The sequence below is a fragment of the Heptranchias perlo genome, chromosome 40 (assembly GCF_035084215.1).
Source record: "Heptranchias perlo isolate sHepPer1 chromosome 40, sHepPer1.hap1, whole genome shotgun sequence".
NCBI classification, from domain to species: Eukaryota; Metazoa; Chordata; class Chondrichthyes; order Hexanchiformes; family Hexanchidae; genus Heptranchias; species Heptranchias perlo.
Window position 1 is genome coordinate 14,929,180 of NC_090364.1, and position 21,512 is coordinate 14,950,691.

Below are 21,512 nucleotides of genomic sequence, written 5' to 3' on the forward strand. Positions count from 1 at the left end.
CAAATTTTGATATTGTGCTCCCAATGCCTAAGTCCAAATCCTCTGGAGATACTGAGGTTTGTGGGTTAAGTTTTGGGGATCTAAGTTTCAGATGCAATTCCGGGCTATGAGTCTGAATACTTTGGAGTTTTCAATGATCCAAAGTTAAGATCAAAATTTTGATTCATTAAGATTTGAACCTAATTGTCAATGAAAAGCCAGTGTTGACCCATAGGGGAATATGCATGAGGGGCCGAATGGCCTACTCCTGTTCCTATGTTCCCATGCTCCATTGTATTACCCGGTTCTCCCACAGGCAGTATTTTATGTTATGGTAGATGAAGCACATTTATGAGGTATTAACAGTTGAAAAAGGTTTGCAAAGATTGTTCCTTTTGATAAGTGTCAGCTTTTCATCTGAAATGGCCGGCACAAACTGTTATTTGTTTCCATATCGTTGTTTTTTTGCCATAATCAAATGTCTCAGTTCATAGAATCATACAGCACAGAAGGAGGCCATTCGGCCCATCGTGCCTGTGCCGCCTCTTTGAAAGAGCTGTCCAATTCGTCCCACTCCCCTGCTCTTTCCCCCATAATTAAACAATATCCAATAATTAAACAAGCTGCACCCAGGAGTCTGCGAATGTCTTTCTGTAATCAGATTCTAGAAATGGCTGACAAGTTCTCAATGTTCTTTATTTTGTTTGGAGAGGCATCTATTGGCAGCTGTCACCGAGATGAGGAACTCGGCACATAGACGGTTACTGCATCTTCTATGCCAGAGGAGAATGAATCTCCAATTCCTTATGCTGCCCCACCATACAAGATGTGTTCTCTTAATTTAAAAGGGATATCGGCTTCTCTAGTGGCTTATTGTGTTCATGTCCAAGATGCGGACTGGGGCAAAATAGGCCCAGAGATTTCTTTGATCCAGTCTGTGAATCTCCTCCTGGTTCCTTTCTTCTTTGAGGGTTTCTGCACAAAGCCAACTTTGACTGAATTTTAAAGGCTGCTCCTGAACTGGCAGATTTTGACCATTCGAAGAGTAGCCTTTTTTAAGAAATCGGCCTTCACTAGTCTTGTAGGCTCAGGAACCTTAAAAACCTGGTGCGACCACAATACCAGCCCCAGTCAAAACAAAACACGGACCAAAAACAGGAAAACAATCACAGAAAAGATAAAGCTCACTATTAACTATTAAATTCATTATGTGGGATGCATGTTGCATTGAAACTATCATGTCAGCTTCCTATAAGAAGCCCCATTAAAAAAGTGTTGACATTTACCTGCTGCCTGTGTAGGTGGTGCTGTAACAGGTAGAATCATAGAATCATAGAATCTTACAGCACAGAAGGAGGCCACTCAGCCCATCGTGCCTGTGCTGGCTCTTTGAAAGAGCTTTCCAATTAGTCCCACTCCTCTGCTCTTTCCCCATAGCCCTGAAAATTTTTCCTTTTCCAGTATTTATCCAATTCCCTTTTGAAAGTTACTATTGAATCTGCTTCCACTGCCCTTTCAGGCAGCGCATTCCAGATCATCACAACTCACTGTGTAAAAAAAATTCCCTCATCTCCCCCCTGAATATTTTGCCAATTATTTTAAATCCGTGTCCTCTGGTTACCGACCCTCCTGCCACTGGAAACAGTTTCTCCTTATTTACACTAGCACTGTGGGAGAACCTTCACCACACGGACTGCAGCGGTTCAAGAAGGAGGCTCACCACCACCTTCTCAAGGGCAATTAGGGATGGGCAATAAATGCCAGCCTCGCCAGCGATGCCCACATCCCATGAACGAATAATAAAAAAAAACTCTATCAAAACCCATCATGATTTTGAACACATCTATTAAATCTCCCCTTAACCTTCTCTGCTCTAAGGAGAACAACCCCAGCTTCTCCAGTCTCTCCACATAACTGAAGTCCCTCATCCCTGGTACCATTCTAGTAAACCTCCTCTGCACCCTCTCCAAGGCCTTGACATCCTTCCTAAAGTGTGGTGCCCAGAATTGGACACAATACTCCAGCTGAGGCCTAACCAGTGATTTATAAAGATTTACCATAACTGCCTTGCTGTTGTACTCTATGCCTCTATTTATAAAGCCAAGCATCCATAGTTGCCCCGAAGGCATTAAGAATCGACTGGGGGGGGTCCAGAACGAGGGGTCACAGTCTCAGGATACAGGATAGGACATTTAGGACTGAGATGAGGAGAAATTTCTTCACTCAGAGGGTGGTGAACCTGTGGAATTCTCTACCACTGAAGGCTGAGGTGGCCAAGTCACTGAATATATTTAAGAAGGAGCTGGATAGATTTCTAGACACAAAAGGCATCAAGGGGTATGGGGAGAGAGCGGGAATATGGTATTGAGATAGAGGATCAGCCATGATCATATTGAATGGTGGAACAGGCTCGAAGGGCCGAATGGCCTACTCCTGCTCTTATTTTCTATGTTTCTATGTTTCTATCAGCCTCTGACTGGCGTGGAGTTTCCCCATGATTTTCGCCCAGATATCAGCGTAATCTGGGTGGAATTGAATGAAATAGCATTAAATGCCGCGTAGTTTTAACGTAAGTGAGTTGAACAAATATCCACTTTCCGTTGGAATATCCGCGATCTTTTATGCTGGTTCAAAAGACCATGCGCCCGAAGCAGGCCCCGCCCACAGAACTGGCTCCGCCCACAAAACTGGCCCCGCCCACAAAACTGGCCCCACCCCCAGGTTGGAATGGTGAGTTTCGGCCGATTGTGCCCGGCCGGGCGGGGGTGGTGTTCGTCACATTGTGCCCAGGTACTCGAGCGCACAGGCACCTGTGGTCACAGGAATCCGGCGTTAATCACCTGTACCCTCAGTGAGCAGCAGCCATTTGAAGCCTGACCAGGTCTGTTTCTCCTGCTGCTGCCCTAACTACCTTAAATTACATTAAATTTAGACTAATTTAAACTGAATTTAGTCAATTAAAGCAGAGCATGACACACCAGTGTGGCTTCAATTGCCTGTCGGTCACAGGTCTTGTGTAGCCAGAGCAGATCAAAGCAGTCAATTAAAGCCAATTAAAAAGTAAGTCCAAGAACATTAAATCAGCCAGTTGAAGAATGGCTCATTTCCTGGCAATCCCACTCCCTTGTGATGCTGGCGAACATCCTGTCCCACTCACCAATCGATTGGGATCGACTACGCTGCTTAATTGTGCTGATTCTTGGGAGATTTTACGTTCGGGCTTATGCTAACGAGTTTGCACGGAAACTTGAGGTAACTTCATCTCAGCAAAACCAGAGCAGTGTCCGGCACATTCTGGGCACATTGACACCTCCTGGAATATGCCCAACCACAGTTGGCAACCCGCCTACCTCTAACCCTGCTCTACCTTCCCACTCCCCCTCAGCGTCTACTTTCCCTCTGGCCCCCGCCCTGCTCTACTTTCTCCCTTGCCCCTCCATCCTATAGCCCTCCTCTACCTCACCCCCCCCACCCTCCGTCCAATCCTCAACTCCAACCAGACATTTCCTTCTCCCTTCAGCTTCTGGCCTCTAGCATTGCAGTCCTCCTTCGGCCCTTGTCCCTCATCCAATTTATCCCAAGCCATCTTACCATGTTTGTCCTAAAGACTGCACTCAGTCTTGATTCCCTATACGCATCACCATGGGGGATTGACCAGCTAACTTTAATATTTGATTCTGGGAAATGATTTCAATCCAAGTTCCACACTGCTAGAAATCTCGGCTGCGACTCCATTGCAGTATTGAGGGAATGCCGTATTGCTGGAGGTGTCGACTTTGAGATGAAAGGTTAAGCTAAAGGCCAGTCTGCTGTTAACTATCCCACGACACTATCTGAAGGAGAGCAGAGAGTTCTCTGACCCAGACATTTGAGTCATAAGAGCAGAATCTCCAGGAGAGCTGAGTATACTCCACATCCAGGGGCCATTAATATAAGATAGTCAGTAATAAATCCAATAGAATTCAGGAGAAACTTCTTTACCCAGAGAGTGGTGAGAATGTGGAACTCACTACCACAAGGAGTAGTTGAGGTGAATAGCATCGATGTATTTAAGGGGAAGCTCGATAAACACATGAGGGAGAAAGGAATAGAAGGATATGCTGATAGGGTTAGAGGGAGTAGGGAGGGAGGAGGCTCGTGTGGAGTATAAACGCCGGCACAGACCGGTTGGGCCGAATGGCCTGTTTCTGTGCTGTAGTTTCGATGTAATTTGATAACTTGGTGCTCTCAGTGTTGCCAAATTGTCTGCAAGGCCAAATTTTCCAAGTACGCATTGGCGATGAGGAACTCGACCATGATTTTCCGATGGGCTCATGTACCATATGTGGTCGGTCCAGGTGTCATCTTGTGCTTTATTGCTTTTGGGAGTCAGGGAGAATTTTCATCAAATTTTATATTGGAAGTGTTATATTTGCTGATTCACTTCCCTCATTCCATAAACCCTTAGGGTTTTAAGCAATTCTTTCTTATATGTATTTCTATTAAAAAGAAATGATGGTTTTTCCTTTTTGGAGAGAGCGTATTCTCTTTTCCCATTGTTCTGACCTTCCGGGGCCATGCACCTCCCGTGTTCCTGGATGCGACCTGCGCTGAATTTGGTTGGCCATCATGAGACTGAGAGAGTGACCGAGTGAGGGTGTTTTTTTCCCCTGTAGCCCTGCTGAGATTGAGACCAGAGTTGGGGGAGGGTGGGGGTTATCACTGAACCTGCGTTCCGTTACCTCGGGCATTGGTGCAAAAACGCACATTCCTCCCCTCCCCCCCATTTGCGGCCTTTCTGAAGATGTCAGTTCTTCAGTCCAAGAGAACTAGGGGTTGCCAACTCTGGCTGGACGTATTCCTGGAGGTTTCATCACATGATCTCTCCCCTCCAAACGCCCCACTCTGTCAAACAGTCCTTCTCCCCCATCTCCAAAATTTATATCACTAATAAATGAAAGTGTTCAAAGAAAATTTTTAAAACCACATTTTTTTAATGACCCTATGACTTTTCCCCCGGGTGTTGCTCGCAGCAGTGCCCTGGAGATTAATCTTTAATTCCTGGAGTCACCAGGACAATCCTGGATAGTTGGCAACCCTAAGGAGAACAAGTTATCTTTAGGATCAGTCAGTATTCTACTTATTTAATTCATACTGTGTTGTATAAAGTAGCATCTTTATTCTGAGTACAAAACGAGACTTCAGGCACCAGTGGAAATGGCATCTAAAGTTACATTGAGTCTACAGCACAGAAACAGGCCATTCGGCTATACTGGCCCATGCCGGTGTTTGTGCTCCACACGAGCCTCCTCCCACCTCTCTTCATCTAACCCGATCTGTATAACCTTCTATTCCTTTCTCCCTCATGTGCTTATCTAGCTTCTCCTTAAATCTATGCTATTTGTCTTGTGGTAGCGCATTCCACATTATTACCACTCTCTGGGTAAAGAAGATCCTCCTGAATTCCCTATTGGATTTATTAGTGACTATCTTCTATTTATGACCCCTAGTTCTGGTCTCCCCCACAAGTGGAAACATTTTCTCTATGTTGTCTACCCTATCAAACCCTTTCATTATCTTAAAGACCTCAATCAGGTCACCCCTACGCTTTCTCTTTTCTAGAGAAAAGCCTTTCCTGATAAGTATATCCTGTATCTTAATGTCAGCTTTTGAATATACCACAGCCATGTGCGTTAAACTGGAGAAGCTGTGTCCTTGCTATATTACAGAAACCTGTGTTTGAAAGGGGACTGAGGCAGCATGATGACTGTCCACAGCAACTATATAAATGGGAAATGCTTCATACAAATGCCTCACATCCTCGACACTGCACCGCCAGTGGGAATTCTACACTCAGCAGTGTTAAACATCGACATCAGCCCTTGTGTGAATACATGAGTCTTTCCTGAATTGAGAAACCAAGGTGAAGATCCAAGGCTCATATACTGTTAAATTGAGGTGCACAGGAGAGAAGATGAGGCAAGTCAAACAAAAATAAACTCTTGCATTTCTACAGCGCCTTTCACAACCTCAGGACATCCCAAAGAGCTTTACAGCCAATAAAGTAATTTTTGAACTAAAAACAGAAAATGCTGGAAAACACTCAGCAGGTCAGGCAGCATCCGTGGAGAGAGAAACAGAGTTAACGTTACAGGTCGATGACCTTTCGTCAGAACGCGAAGTACCAAACGTACTTTTTGAAGTGTGGTCATTGTTGTAATGTAGGAAACACAGCAGCCAATTTGCGCACAGCAAGAGCCCACAAACAGCAAGTAGATAAATGGCCTGATGATCTGTTTTAGTGATGTTGGTTGAGGGATAAATATTGGCCAGGGCACCCGGGCGCACTCCCCTGCTCTTCTTCGGATAGTGCCGTGGGATCTGAGAGGGCAGGCGGGGCCTCGGTTTAACATTTCACGTGGAAGACGGCACCTCCACCAGTGCAGCACTCCCTCAGCACCGCACTGGGAGTGTCAGCCTGGATTTTGTCTCTGGAGTGGGGCTTGAACCCACAACCTTCATGACAGGGATGAGAGTGCGACACACTGAGCCACGGCTGACACCTAAGGAGCTTTGGTTAGTCTGGGTTTTGTAGCCTGAAGGAGGGAAGGCACGGGCCGAGGGAGTCAGAAGCTCAGGGGAGCTGGGATACCAATGAGTTAGGATTAGGGTTAGAAGGGAGTATGAGGACTCTGGATGATGTAAGGGTGAGCAGAAAGTGTAGAGGGGAACTGAGCAAAGTAACAATGATAAAATAAGACAAGGTTGTGACAGAGGTTGGGAGCCAGAGGTACAAATGGTGTTGTCTATCAGAGGACTTCAGGATCAATATGAGAGTTGTTTGTTTTTTTTCTAACTAATCAAAACTGAGAATGAAAATGCAGGAATGCACAACGGCATTTTGTTAGTGTGATTCTACCGAAAATGGATTTGTTAGTGACAAGAAGGAAATGTCAATTGATTCTAATTTAACCGGTAATAATAACATTTCCCCAGCCATTGACAAACCACTTAACCAGGCAAATCTGCCAAACTTCCTTAACCTAACTGTGGAATGTTCAATTATAGAAGAGAATTCCAATGAACAAAAGCATCTTTCAGTAATAAACTCCCAGCCTTATAATGGAGCGCTGTCATTTAGTGGATGCAGAGGGGGCTACACATAAGCAGAGAATGAGGCAAGTGTTGGAATACGTCACCTGGATGGTCAATGCCGTCACCAGGACATAAAAGGGGCCCTAAATTTGTCAGCGGCCCAAACTGCACCTGACTCCAGCAACGCTCAGCGACCCAACTAAATCCGTCCTCGGGCCGCATCAGGCGAGCTGTGGGAGCCAATCAGGCGGCTCGACCCAGCTCGGCTCTTAGGGAGAAGCCCATGGGTGAGTTCGGGGAGGGGGGAGGGGGTGGGGAGGGGGTTGTGAGTAATTGGGAGGGGGCAGGGGTGAACCGACTGTGGCCCACGGTGATTTGTGGAGCCAGGACGCACTCTCCTGCTCCTTCCGAATCAACATAAAAAGAACATTTCGGACATTCTGGGGCCTTTGTTTTGAGCAACTTCCAGTGTGTTGCTCGTGTCTCAATGACAGTCGGAAATGGCCGCTGGAGCCTCACTTCAATATACAATTGAGGACTATGCTTATTTGAAGGGCTGCCAGGCCCATCCAAAGGAAAGGCCCCCAACCAATTTAGCAGCGGCCTGAACCCCGTGTAGATCTGTCGCGGGCCTCTACCCCACTAAATTGGTTATCACTGCACTCATTTCACGCCCTTAACAATGTTGAGGAAAATGTTGCTCGACTTAAGGAAGAACAGGAAGCTGAGGCCTGAATATTTCTGTAAATTAGTGACACAAGAATAAATATGCAGCACATCTGAAAGATAAATGCAAAAATTGTTGCACTGCCACAGAGTGCCACATAACAAGAACGTAACAAGAATGCCACATGTAATTTATACTTTCAGCAGAGAGAATTTGGAGGATGTGGAGCCTTTGGTGCTTGCAGAAGTATCCGTGGTGCATTCAACCATAATATTCAACCAATTGTCCACATCCACGCTGGCTCCAGACAGTCTCAGTGATGCGGGAGGTATCTTCAGTGATGGAAAGAAGAACCACATTGTGAAGCATAGAGCACTGAAGCTGCAATACTGGTAGAGGGAGGAGCATAGGAACAGGAGGAGGCCATTCAGCCCCTCGAGCCTGTTCCGCCACTCAGTTAGATCATGGCTGATCTGTATCTTAACTCCATTTACCCGCCTTGGTTCCATAACCCTTAACACCCTTGCCTAACAAAAATCTATCAATCTCAGTTTTGAAATTTTCAATTGACCCCCAGCCTCAACAGCTATTTGGGGGAGAGAGTTCCAGATTTCCACTCCCCTTTGTGTGAAGAAGTGCTTCCTGACATCACCTCTGAACGGCCTGGCTCTAATTTTAAGGTTATGCCCCCTTGTTCTGGACTCTCCCACCAGAGGAAATAGTTTCTCTCTATCTACCCTATCAAATTCTTTAATCATCTTAAACACCTCAATGCGATCACCCCTTAATCTTCTATATTGAAGGGAATACAAGCCTAGTCTGTGCAACCTGTCCTCATAATTTAACCCTTTAAGCCCCGGTATCATTCTGGTGAATCTGCGCTGCACCCCCTCCAAGGCCAATATGTCCTCCCTGAGGTGCGGTGCCCAGAATTGAACGCAGTCTCCAGATGGGGTGTTTCAGGAGATGCCCGATCTCCCCATGTTGAGTTTCATGAGGATTCATTTCTTTAGTGGGCCTGCTTTAAACTGAGGCTTGTGGGCAGTGTTTCATCGGGCAATTACTCAGCTCCGGCTGTACGAGGGAGGTTAAGCAGGGTGACTCAGCCCAACATACAGAATAAGCACTGCCATCTCCCACTTGTGGAATGGTGATCTGGAATGCAGGCTGCAGTGGACCAGGAGTCATCTGCAAAGTTACATAGACCAGTGTTACAGAGGATCATTTCTCATGAATGATTCCACAGCTGCAATAGAGGATTTGGGGTCCAAAGTCCAAGAAGTAGACGTGACTAGTTTCGATTCAGTTGTAGAAAGGATATCGGCAACCGGCAGGAAAGGATTCACAGATTTCACACAGCTCCACTGACATACACTCAGCCAGATCACTGGACCTCGTGAACGGAGACCCTCCAAGTGATGGCATGTGTGAACAACAGTCGCTGGTAGGGATTCACATCAGTGGTGATTCTCACCCAACAGTTGACCCACACAACCAGCAGGAGATGAGGCAAAGCACGCAGTCCAATGAAACAACAAATAACCTGCATTTATATAGCGCCTTTAATGTAGTTAAACGTCCCGAGGCTCGTCACAGGAGCGTAAATCAGACAAAAATTTGACACCGAGCCACATAAGGAGGTATTAGGACAGGTGACCAAAAGCTTGGTTGAACAGGTAGGTTTTAAGGGGTGCCTTAAAGGAGGTGAGAGAGGCAGAGAGGTTTAGGGAGGGAATTCCAGAGCTTAGGGCCCAGGCAGCTGAAGACACAGCCGCCAATGGTGGAACGATGAAAATCGGGGATTCGCGAGAGGCCAGAATTGGAGGAGTGCAGAGATCTCGGAGGGTTGTAGGGCTGGAGGAGGTTACAGAGATAGGGAGGGGCGAGGCCATGGAGGGATTTGAAAGTGAAGAGAATTTTAAAATCGCGTGGCCTACCACACAAGGCAACTGATCAAATTAAACTATTTTAAGTTTTCTCACTAATCTTGGAGCTCTCGTTTGAACCCTTCTGCCAAGTTTAAATTCCTTGGGACACTGACCGTTAACTGTTTCCATCTGAGCTATCAAGGGGTAAATTTTAATTGAGAAATTTTCCCCGGGAAGGGAGCAGGGGGAAGATTTCTGGGAGCGAAACCCGGAAGTAAGTGGGCGGGTCACGATCCACCCTTAATGAGGCCAATCAATTTCACTTCCAGGTTTCACGCCCGGCAACCAGCCTGATTGACAGGCTGGCTGGCTGTTGGCCAGGAAGTGGCCGTCAGTAGGCCGCAGCTGGGGATTGGAGGGAGGGAAGGAGGGATCATAGGTCAGAGAGAAAATCGGGAGGCGGGGGGGTGGGGGTGGGTAGCAAGAAGACTGGAGGTCGCTGGAGGTCGGGTGCAGAGTTGGAGGTAGGTGGGGATCCACCATCGGAGGGGGAGGGGGCGGGGGATGGGTTGTCCACCATCGAGGGGAGGTCGACCAATTGCAGTGGGCCTGTTGGCCAGGTGAGCTTGTTGGGCCTGGACGAATATCACTCCTGCTCCTCCGGGCCCACAAGCAGTGCAATAAAGGCCTGGATGGGAGCCAACGTAGGTCAGCGAGCACAGGGGTGATGGGTGAACGGGACATGGTGCGAGTGAGGATACGGGCAGCAGAATTTTGGATGAGCTCAAGTGAGACTTCAGCAAAGTAGTTCCCTGGAATTGATACAAGCCCATTACGAGTCATGGAGAATAATCAGGTAATGAAGGCCCACCAGCATTTGGTACATCCACAGGTAGCAGGTCTTCTGCATCCCATGCAGCTTGCCAGCCTACTGAGCAGCCAATCACCACGATTACTGTGTTAATTGGCGAGAGTGTAGGATGTCACAGGAAGCAGAGCACAGAATGCCACGGTACTCAAGGGGAAACTTCGACCTCAAAATACACATTCCACCCATTGATTGTAAATGTTCAGAAAACATCTACCCTGTGCAGTAAAAGCACAATAAAAGTAATTCCCTTTTAGCCCCGATCGTATAATTCTCACAACACTCGGGCTGTAGACGTAAGGTGGGAGACGGGCCGTCCCAAAGGTTGCTCACCCCCCCCCCCCACAATTTCAATAGGTTTCTGGTACATGGCTTGGAAGATGCTGGGCCGGGGAGTACAAAATCTATCAAAACTGAAGCTCTTAAAGGGCCGCAGTTCACCATAAAAGGGACACGCTGGTGTTTTCTCCCAATTCAGGGAGATAAACATTATATGATGGACAGCCCATTCCATTTTGAATGTATATACTCCAATGGTAAAAGGTCCATTATTTACCCTGTGGCTTTTGCATAACATTGAGTTTCAGTTGATAGGAAGTGCTAGCTTGCCCATAAAAGCTGGCTTTTGTGGTGAACACATATAACGGGCATTGGGAAGTGGCCTGAGTTGTAACGTAACTGTCTCCTTGTTGACAGTGATTGGCTCGTTGTCGATGGCTGATGTGTAATATGTCTCCCCTGGTCGTCCGTGCCTCAGAGTTTCTCCTCATCCTGAACATTGTCCACCGTGAGGCCTCTGCCCAAGGTAATATTGTGCAGCATACCACTACAATTTGGCCAACTTTCTTGGGCATATTGTAAGCTTCCCACCTTCCTCCAACCAGTTCAAATGCCTGAAGTGTTGCTTTAGCAACACACATGTCAGCTCAGTGAGGGCTCTGGTTCGAGCATGTGCATCATTGCATCTGTCGTCTGCTAGAGTTTGGGAGCTGCACATTATTTTCTAGTGTGGGCTTTGCACCGTTTGCAGATTGAGTGAATAATAGCCCTTTCTATGTGAGTATACCATGAGGCACTCAAATAGCAGCATAATTACAACCGATGGTGTCTTGTAAAAAATGTTCCTGTTTTTGGTGCAAAACCTGCTTAATGTTCTGGTAAACAACAAACTATCATTTCCCCATTGTGTACAAGTGGAGGGCACGGGACCCCCCCCCCCCGACTCCACCATCGTTCCCAAGTACCTGGTGCAATAGACCCTCTGCCTGTATTAATTGTTCCACAGGTTCTAGTCTACCTGTGGCTCAGTGGGAGCACTTTTTCCTTCTGAGTTTGAAGGTTGTGGGTTCAACTCCCACTCCAGGGACTTGAGTCCAGGCTGGTAGTACTGAGGGAGTGCTGCACTATTGGAGGTGCCATCTTTCAGATGAGATGTTAAACCTCGGCCCCGTCTGTCCTCTCAGTTGGACATAAAAGATCCCATGGCGGTATTTTGAAGAAGAACAGCGGTGTTTTCCCCGGTGTCCTGGCCAATACTTATCCCTCAACCAACATCACTAAAAAAGATTATCTGATCATTATCCCATTGCTGTTTGTGGGATCTTGCTGTGCGCAAATTGGCTGCCGCGTTTCCTACCTTACAACAGTGACTACACTTCAAAAGTACTTCATTGGCCGTAAAGCGCTTTGGGACGTCCTGAGGTCGTGAAAGGCGCTATATAAATGCAAATTCTTCACGTCCTCTGCTCCTGGCTGACCTTTCCTCCTTTCTCCATCAAGAGAAACCAGGCATTAGCTGGGGCCACCAATGCTTTAAAATGAAAACCCCTCTTTACTGCACACTTATGTGATTGGTGTGCACATATTTAGAAGTCTTCTGAGTGGATGTTAGGTGAGACGTGACTGGGCCGTATCCGGACACTTTGGGAAGAGTCAGCTTTGATGTGAAATTTGGAACATCTCCCATGATTGGCCCATAAGGCCTGAATAAGCAGTGAAAGCCTTTCTCGTACCTGTTTGTGGAGATTTATTATTCTTCAGAGCAACAGCAACCAAGGGCAATGAGTCTGGTGATATCTCCCACAACCTGACGTCCTTTTACCCAAATCTATTTTTTTGATAAGGAAGAATTTCAAATGGAGTTGGTTGTTAATGAAGTGACTGTCGTTCGAGGAGTCTGTCCAAGTACGCTCCTGTAGGATTGCGGAGTTAACATGAAAATAATGTGTGTCTGAGTTGGAAGGGAATTGATTTCAAAGACAGAAATTAGATTAGAAATGAACAAAGAATCAAAGAGTCAGAATTATATATCGAGGTGGAGGAAATTGATTCTATTCTCAGCTCTCATTCATGACTGTTGTAATCACACTCACACTCATTCACACTCACACACACACACACTCACTCACACTCACACTCACTCACACACACACATTCACACTCACTCACACTCACTCACACACTCACACTCACACACATTCACACTCACACACACACACACACGCATTCATTCATACACACACACACACTCACACGCACACACACACATTCACACTCACACACTCACTCACACACACACTCTCACACACACACACACTCACTCACACACTCGCACTCACATTCACACTCGCACACACTCACATTCACATTCACACACACACACTCACACTCACACTCACACATTCATTCACACATACACAGTTGCACACTCACAAACATTCATTCACACACACACAGTTGCACACTCACACACACAGTCGCACACTCACGCACACACACACATTCATTCACACACACACAGTTGCACACTCACACACACAGTCGCACACTCACACACTCACGCACACACACACATTCATTCACACACAGTCGCACACTCACATGCACACACACACAGTCGCACACTCACACACAGTTGCACACTCACATTCACACACACACTCACACACAGTCACACACTCACACACATTCATTCACATGCACACATACACAGTCGCACACTCACACACACATACAGTTGCACACTCACACTCACACACACACACATTCATACACACACACTCACTCACACACACACACACTCACTCACACACTCACACTCACATTCACACTGGCACACACTCACATTCACATTCACACACACACACTCACATTCACACTCACACATTCATTCACACACACACACAGTTGCACACTCACAAACATTCATTCACACACACACAGTTGCACACTCACACACACAGTCGCACACTCACACTCACGCACACACACACATTCATTCACACACACACACAGTTGCACACTCACACACACAGTCGCACACTCACACACTCACGCACACACACACATTCATTCACACACAGTCGCACACTCACATGCACACACACAGTCGCACACTCACACACAGTTGCACACTCACATGCACACACACACACAGTCGCACACTCACACACAGTTGCACACTCACATTCACACACACACTCACACACAGTCACACACTCACACACATTCATTCACACGCACACATACACAGTCGCACACTCACACACACATACAGTTGCACACTCACACTCACACACACACACTCACGCACAGTCACACACTCACACACATACACACATTCATTCACACGCACACACACAGTCGCACACTCACACACACACAGTCACACACTCACACACACACATTCATTCACACGCACACACACAGTCACACACTCACACACACACATTCATTCACACGCACACACACTGTCGCACACTCACACACTCACAAGCACACACACATTCATACACACAGACACACACACACTCACTCACTCACTCACCCACTCACTCACTCACTCACTCACTCACCCACTCACTCACTCACTCACTCACCCACTCACTCACTCACCCACTCACTCACTCACTCACCCACTCACTCACTCACTCACTCACTCACTCACTCACTCACTCACTCACCCACTCACTCACTCACTCACTCACTCACTCACTCACTCACTCACTCACTCACTCACTCACTCACCCACTCACTCACTCACTCACTCACCCACTCACTCACTCACCCACTCACTCACTCACTCACTCACCCACTCACTCACTCACTCACTCACTCACCCACTCACTCACTCACCCACTCACTCACTCACTCACTCACTCACTCACTCACTCACTCACCCACTCACTCACCCACTCACTCACTCACTCACTCACTCACTCACCCACTCACCCACTCACTCACTCACTCACTCACTCACTCACTCACCCACTCACTCACTCACTCACTCACTCACTCACCCACTCACTCACTCACTCACTCACCCACCCACTCACTCACTCACTCACTCACTCACCCACTCACTCACTCACTCACTCACCCACTCACTCACTCACTCACCCACTCACTCACTCACTCACTCACCCACTCACTCACTCACCCACTCACTCACTCACTCACTCACCCACTCACTCACTCACTCACCCACTCACTCACTCACTCACTCACCCACTCACTCACTCACCCACTCACTCACTCACTCACTCACTCACTCACTCACTCACCCACTCACTCACAATCACCCACACATTCACACACACACACACACACTTTCACACACACATGTATTCAGTCAAATACAGACACACATACACACAATAAGAACCCAAATAACAGACAAGCCGATGGACTTTTCTGTTTTCCCAAATATTCAGTTATTAACTTGTCACTTCCGTCCATGTGTAAACCAGATACAGGCTAAAATCAGCAGCTCCCTCTGGTCTCGGGGGATTTTTGCAGTCATTTTTCCTACTTGATTTCTTGGTAACTGGTCAAGTTTCCAAGTGAATGAACAATGATCAGAGTTTGCCATTGCAAAGCCCAGGAGCCTGAGACTGCGGCTCATAAGCCCTGAGCAGACAGGAAGGAAAGCAAACACTAGAGAGTGAGGAAAATAAGGCAACAGAGAAAAGAGACGGGAAGAAAACCGAATAAAAAATAACAAATTAAAACGGCAACAAAGAAAGTTTACTGCTCTGGTAAAGAGACAGCAAATCGTTAACAGAGAAAAGTGGACACTAAGAAACTGAAAGGGAGAACGAAACAAGGAGAGGGACCAAAGTGTGTGTCATTTAAAAGGTCCCCAGAAGTGAGATTGGTAAACACCCTGCCTCCTGTGATACTGACCCGAGCTGACCAGGAATGCCCCACGTTCACTCCCTGGTCTGTGCGGAGTTCGTTGATCTCACCTGGGGGTGGTGACGGCCAGTAATGTTGGGCTAGAAAAGGGGGGAATAATCACTCAGGAGCACTCCTGGTTACCGTCTAGTCGCTTCTGCTGGAAAGTGCCCATGTGCGGACAGGTCAGATCACGTCATGTGTCAGCTGTGATACCCCCTTGGTCAAATAGCTTGGTGACTTTCGCTGTCCAGGATCACGCATGAAGATCGGCCGCTTGGGCAGGGAAGCTGAGTGTTGCCCTAGCCATGGGCGGAAACCCTCAACTCATTTAAAAAGTACTTGGATGTGCACTTGAAGTGCTGTAACATACAGGGCTTCGGACCAAGTGCTGGAAAGTGGGATTAAGCTGGATAGCTCTTTATCGGCCAGCACGGATACGATGGGCCGAATGGTCTCCTTCTGTGCCCTAACTTTCTATGATTCCATGATAACCCCAGTGTCCTTATTGCTGCTGCTGCTACGACCAGTGAATTCTGCACAGATCATGGTTCAAAGCTCATCTGTTTGGCTCAGTGCAAAACGGGGGTTCATGTAGCTACGGAGTCATTAGGGCGTCTAGTACAGGATACTTCTGACCATAATCTGGGATCATTGTGGTCCTATAAGGGAACCTTGGATAACCTTCAGCCCAGATCACCTGCACGAACAGCTTTGCCAGTGGTTATTAAAGTGAGTACAGCTCTCACTGGCTCCTTACAAACTGCAACATCTCCCAGAGTGCTATCCAGGCACTTGTTAATTCTGTGTTCACATTACAGGTGGGTGGAAGTCCCATCCCTCCAGTCACTGCAGCCTAAACAACCACCAATCCTCATGGACACTGCCCACCGTGTACACACTGACCTCTCATGGACACTGCACACCGTGTACACACTGACCTCTCATGGACACTGCCCACCGTGTACACACTGACCTCTCATGGACACTGCCCACTGTGTACACACTGACCTCTCATGGACACTGCACACCGTGTACACACTGACCTCTCATGGACACTGCCCACCGTGTACACACTGACCTCTCATGGACACTGCCCACCGTGTACACACTGACCTCTCATGGACACTGCACACCGTGTACACACTGACCTCTCATGGACACTGCCCACCGTGTACACACTGACCTCTCATGGACACTGCACACCGTGTATGCACTGACCTCTCATGGACACTGCCCACCGTGTACGCACTGACCTCTCATGGACACTGCCCACCGTGTACGCACTGACCTCTCATGGACACTGCCCACCGTGTACACACTGACCTCTCATGGACACTGCTCACCGTGTACACACTGACCTTTCATGGACACTGCTCACCGTGTACACACTGACCTCTCATGGACACTGCTCACCATGTACGCACTGATCTATCATGGACACTGCCCACCAGAAGAATGAGAGGTGATTCATTGAAACGTATAAAATTCTTAGAGGGTTTGACAGGGTTAATGCTGAGAGGCTGTTTCCCCTGGCTGGAGAGTCTAGAACTTGGGGTCATAGTCTCAAGACAAGAGGTCGGACATTTAGGACTGAGATGAGGAAAAATTTCTTCACTCAGAGGGTTTTGAATCTCTGGAATTCTCTACCCCAGAGGGCTGTGGATGCTGAGTCGTTGAGTATATTCAAAACTAAGATCGATAGATTTTTGGACACTAAGGGAATCAAAGGACATGGGGATCGGGCAGGAAAGTGGAGTTGAGGTCGAAGATCAGCCATGATCTGATTGAATGGCGGAGCAGGCTCGAGGGGCCGTACGGCCTACTCCTGCTCCTATTTCTTATGTTCTTATCATGCACACTGCCTACCATGTACAAACTGACCTATCACGGACACCGCCCATCATGTACAAACTGACCTATCACGGACACCGCTCATCGTGTACAAACTGACCTATCACGGACACCGCTCATCGTGTACAAACTGACCTATCACGGACACCGCCCATCATGTACAAACTGACCTATCACGGACACCGCTCATCGTGTACAAACTGACCTATCACGGGCACCACCCATCATGTACAAACTGACCTATCTCGGACACCGCCCATCATGTACAAACTGACCTATCACGGACACCGCCCATCATGTACAAACTGACCTATCACGGACACTACCCATCATGTACAAACTGACCTATCACGGACACCGCCCATCATGTACAAACTGACCTATCACGGACACTACCCATCATGTACAAACTGACCTATCACGGACACTACCCATCATGTACAAACTGACCTATCACGGACACTACCCATCATGTACAAACTGACCTATCACGGACACCGCCCATCATGTACAAACTGACCTATCACGGGCACTACCCATCATGTACAAACTGACCTATCACAGGCACCGCCCATCATGTACAAACTGACCTATCACGGGCACCACCCATCATGTACAAACTGACCTATCACGGACACCGCCCATCATGTACAAACTGACCTATCACGGGCACTACCCATCATGTACAAACTGACCTATCACGGACACCGCCCATCATGTACAAACTGACCTATCACGGACACCGCCCATCATGTACAAACTGACCTATCACGGGCACCACCCCACCCATTTAGTCTCCTGAGGGAAAGTTCTGTATAAATATTTGCTGAAACCTAAAAGTAATGGAATGAAACTCGGGAATGTTCATCGGTCCTCCCATTTCCGCTAATCAACCACATTCTCCACACAACACCAGCAATTCCGCCTTCCCAGCCCGAGCAACAGAAAAAAGGGAAATAGTGAGAGAAACGAAAACTCACTGAAGGAGTTTTGGAAATTTGAAATGTGGAATCCACATGATTCATGCTGTGACCTTGGGGAATCTATGTCAGGAGTTGTCTGATAATTATAATCTCAAAAATAAATGCCATACCTATTTCAATTACACTCCCAACATCACAAGGGAGACTTCGGTCATTCTGTAATAGTCAAGAGTACTGGATAACAAATGACTGCTTTACAAGGAGACTATCCAGTTTAATTTGGCACAGCTCAATATATATTTCTTAAACAAAATATAATTCGATTGAACTTCAACAAAGAACAGCCTTTGATTTTGGGAAATGGCTGAGCTTGAAAGTCTAGGAACTGACTGAAAGCCCAGCGTGTTGGCTCCTGAGAACTGGCTTGTGTTGAGCAGACAGCAGATGGAGAGGATCACTTGTCTCTTGGAATATGACGACTTCTGTAACACAACGTGAGTGAGGCCCTGCTCAGCTCTGAGTGTTAAACTTACTTCACTTTTTTTTTTGTTACAAGAGAAGATTTAGCTTGTTGCTGCCAACTGTGGCTCAGCAGGTAGCACCTCTCGCCTAAGTCAGAAGCCCCACTCCAGAAACTTGAGCACAAAATCCAGGCTGATACTGCAGTGCTGCACTGTTGGAGGTGCCGTCTTTCGGATGAGACGTCAAACCGAGGCCCCATCTGCCCTCTCGGGTGGACGTAAAAGAACCCGTGGAACTGTTTCGAAGAAGAGCAGGGGTGTCCTGGGCCAATATTTATTTATCAACCAACAACTAAAACAGATGATCTGGTCATTATCACGTTGCTGTTTGTGGGATCTTGCTGTGCACAAATTGGCTGCCATGTTTCCTACATTACAACAGTGACTACACTTCAAAAAGTACTTCATTGGCTGTGTAGCATTTGGGATGTCCTGAGGTCGTGAAAGGTGCTATATAAATGCAAGTCCTTCTTCTTAAGGTGAAACGTAGGAGCTCCAGGTAAGCCATCCTACACACTCTTCCTCCAGTGTTCCCCTTGTGTTAAAATCAAGATTGAGAACATCATTGTCAACTTGGCCTCATTCTTTGCTTGATCCTCAAAACAGTTAAACTCCTAACCCAGGCTTCACCTTCCTCCCACAATCTACAGGTTTTTAAAACCTAAACTTGGTTTGAATAAATCAGCACTTCTTGATTTGTGTATAGGAACACAGGAACAGTAGTAGGCCATTTAGCCCCTCGAGCCTGTTCCACCATTCAGTGAGATCATGGCTGATCTGTGACCTATCTCCATATACCCACCTTAGCCCCATATCCCTTAATACCTTTGGTTAACAAAAATCTATCAATCTCAGATTTAAAATTAACAATTGAGCTAGCATCAACTGTTATTTGTAGAAGAGAGTTCCAAACTTCAACCACCCTTTGTGTCTAGAAGTGTTTCCTAACTTCACTCCTGAAAGTCCTGGCTGTAATTTTTAGGTTATGTCCCCTAATCCTAGACTCCCCAACCAGCGGAAATAGTTTCTTTCTATCAGTTCCCCTTAATATCTTGAAAATTTTGATCAAATCATCCCATAATCTTGTAAATTCCAGGGAATACAGCCCTAGTTTGTGTAACCTCTCCTCGTAATTTAACCCTTGGAGTCCAGGTCTCATTCTAGTAAATCTACGCTGCACTCCCTCCAAGGCCAATATATCCTTCCTAAGGTGTGGTGCCCAGAACTGAACACTTTACTCCAGGTGTGGTCTAACCAGGGTTTTGTATAGCTGTAGCATAACTTCTGCCCCCTTGTATTCTAGTCCTCAAGATATAAAGGCCAGCATTCCATTAGCCTTTTTGATTATTTTCTGTACCTGTCCATGACATTTTAATGATCTATGTACATGGACCCCTAAGTCTCTTTGGACATCCACTGTCTCGAGCTTTTCACCATTTAGAAAGTACTCTGATCTCTCCTTTATAGGTTCAAAGTGGAAGACTTCACACTTGCCTGCACTGAAATCCATTTGCCACAGTTTTGTCCATTCACTTAATCTATTAATAGCTCTCCGTAATTTTATGCTTCCATCTACACTGCTTACACTGCTGCCTATCTTTGTGTCATCAGCAAATTTGGATATGTGGCTCTCTATCCCGTTATCTAAGTTGTTAATAAATACAGTGAATAGTTGAGGCCCCGACACAGATCCCTGTGGGACACCACTAGTCACATCCTGCCAATTTGAGTACCTGCCCATTATCCCTACTCTCTGTCTCCTGCTGCTCAGCCAATTTCCTAACCAGGTCAATAATTTGCCCTCAATTCCATGAGCTTTAGCTAACAGTCTCTTTTGAGGGACTTTATCGAATGCCTTCTGGAAGTCCATATAAACAACGTCCATAGACATTCCACTGTCCACTACTTTAGTCACCTCTTCAAAAAATTCAGTAAGGTTCATCAGGCATGGCCTACTCTTTACAAATCCATGCTGGCTCTCTCTGAACAGCTGAAAATTTTCAAGGTGTGCTGTCATTCTATTCTTAATTATAGACTCCAGTAATTTCCCAACAACAGATGTTAGGCTAACTGGTCTATAATTCCCTGGTTTCCCTCTCTCACCTTTCTTAAATAGCGGAGTGACATGTGCAATTTTTCAATCTAAAGGAACGGTTCCTGAATCAAAAACTTTGAAAAATTATAATTAGGGTTTCTGCAATGTGCTCACCTACTTCATTTAAAACCCTGGGATGGAAACCATCTGGTCCTGGGGATTTGTCACTCTTTAGTGCATTATTTTCTTCATTACTGTTAATTTGTTCACGTTAATTATAGTCAGTCCCCGTCTCTGATTCAAAATTAGTTTCCTTGGGGTGTCCAGCATGCTATCCTCTTCCTCTATTGTAAATACTGACGCAAAGTAATTATTTAACACATCCGCCATTTCCTTATTTTAATTTACAATATCTCTATTGTCAGTTTTTAAGGGGCCCACATTGCTCTTGACCACTCTCTTTTTCCTAATATAATTGTAAAAAGTTTTTGTGTTGATTTTGATATCCCTGCAAGTTTCTTTTCACACTCCTTTTTTGTAGCTCTAAC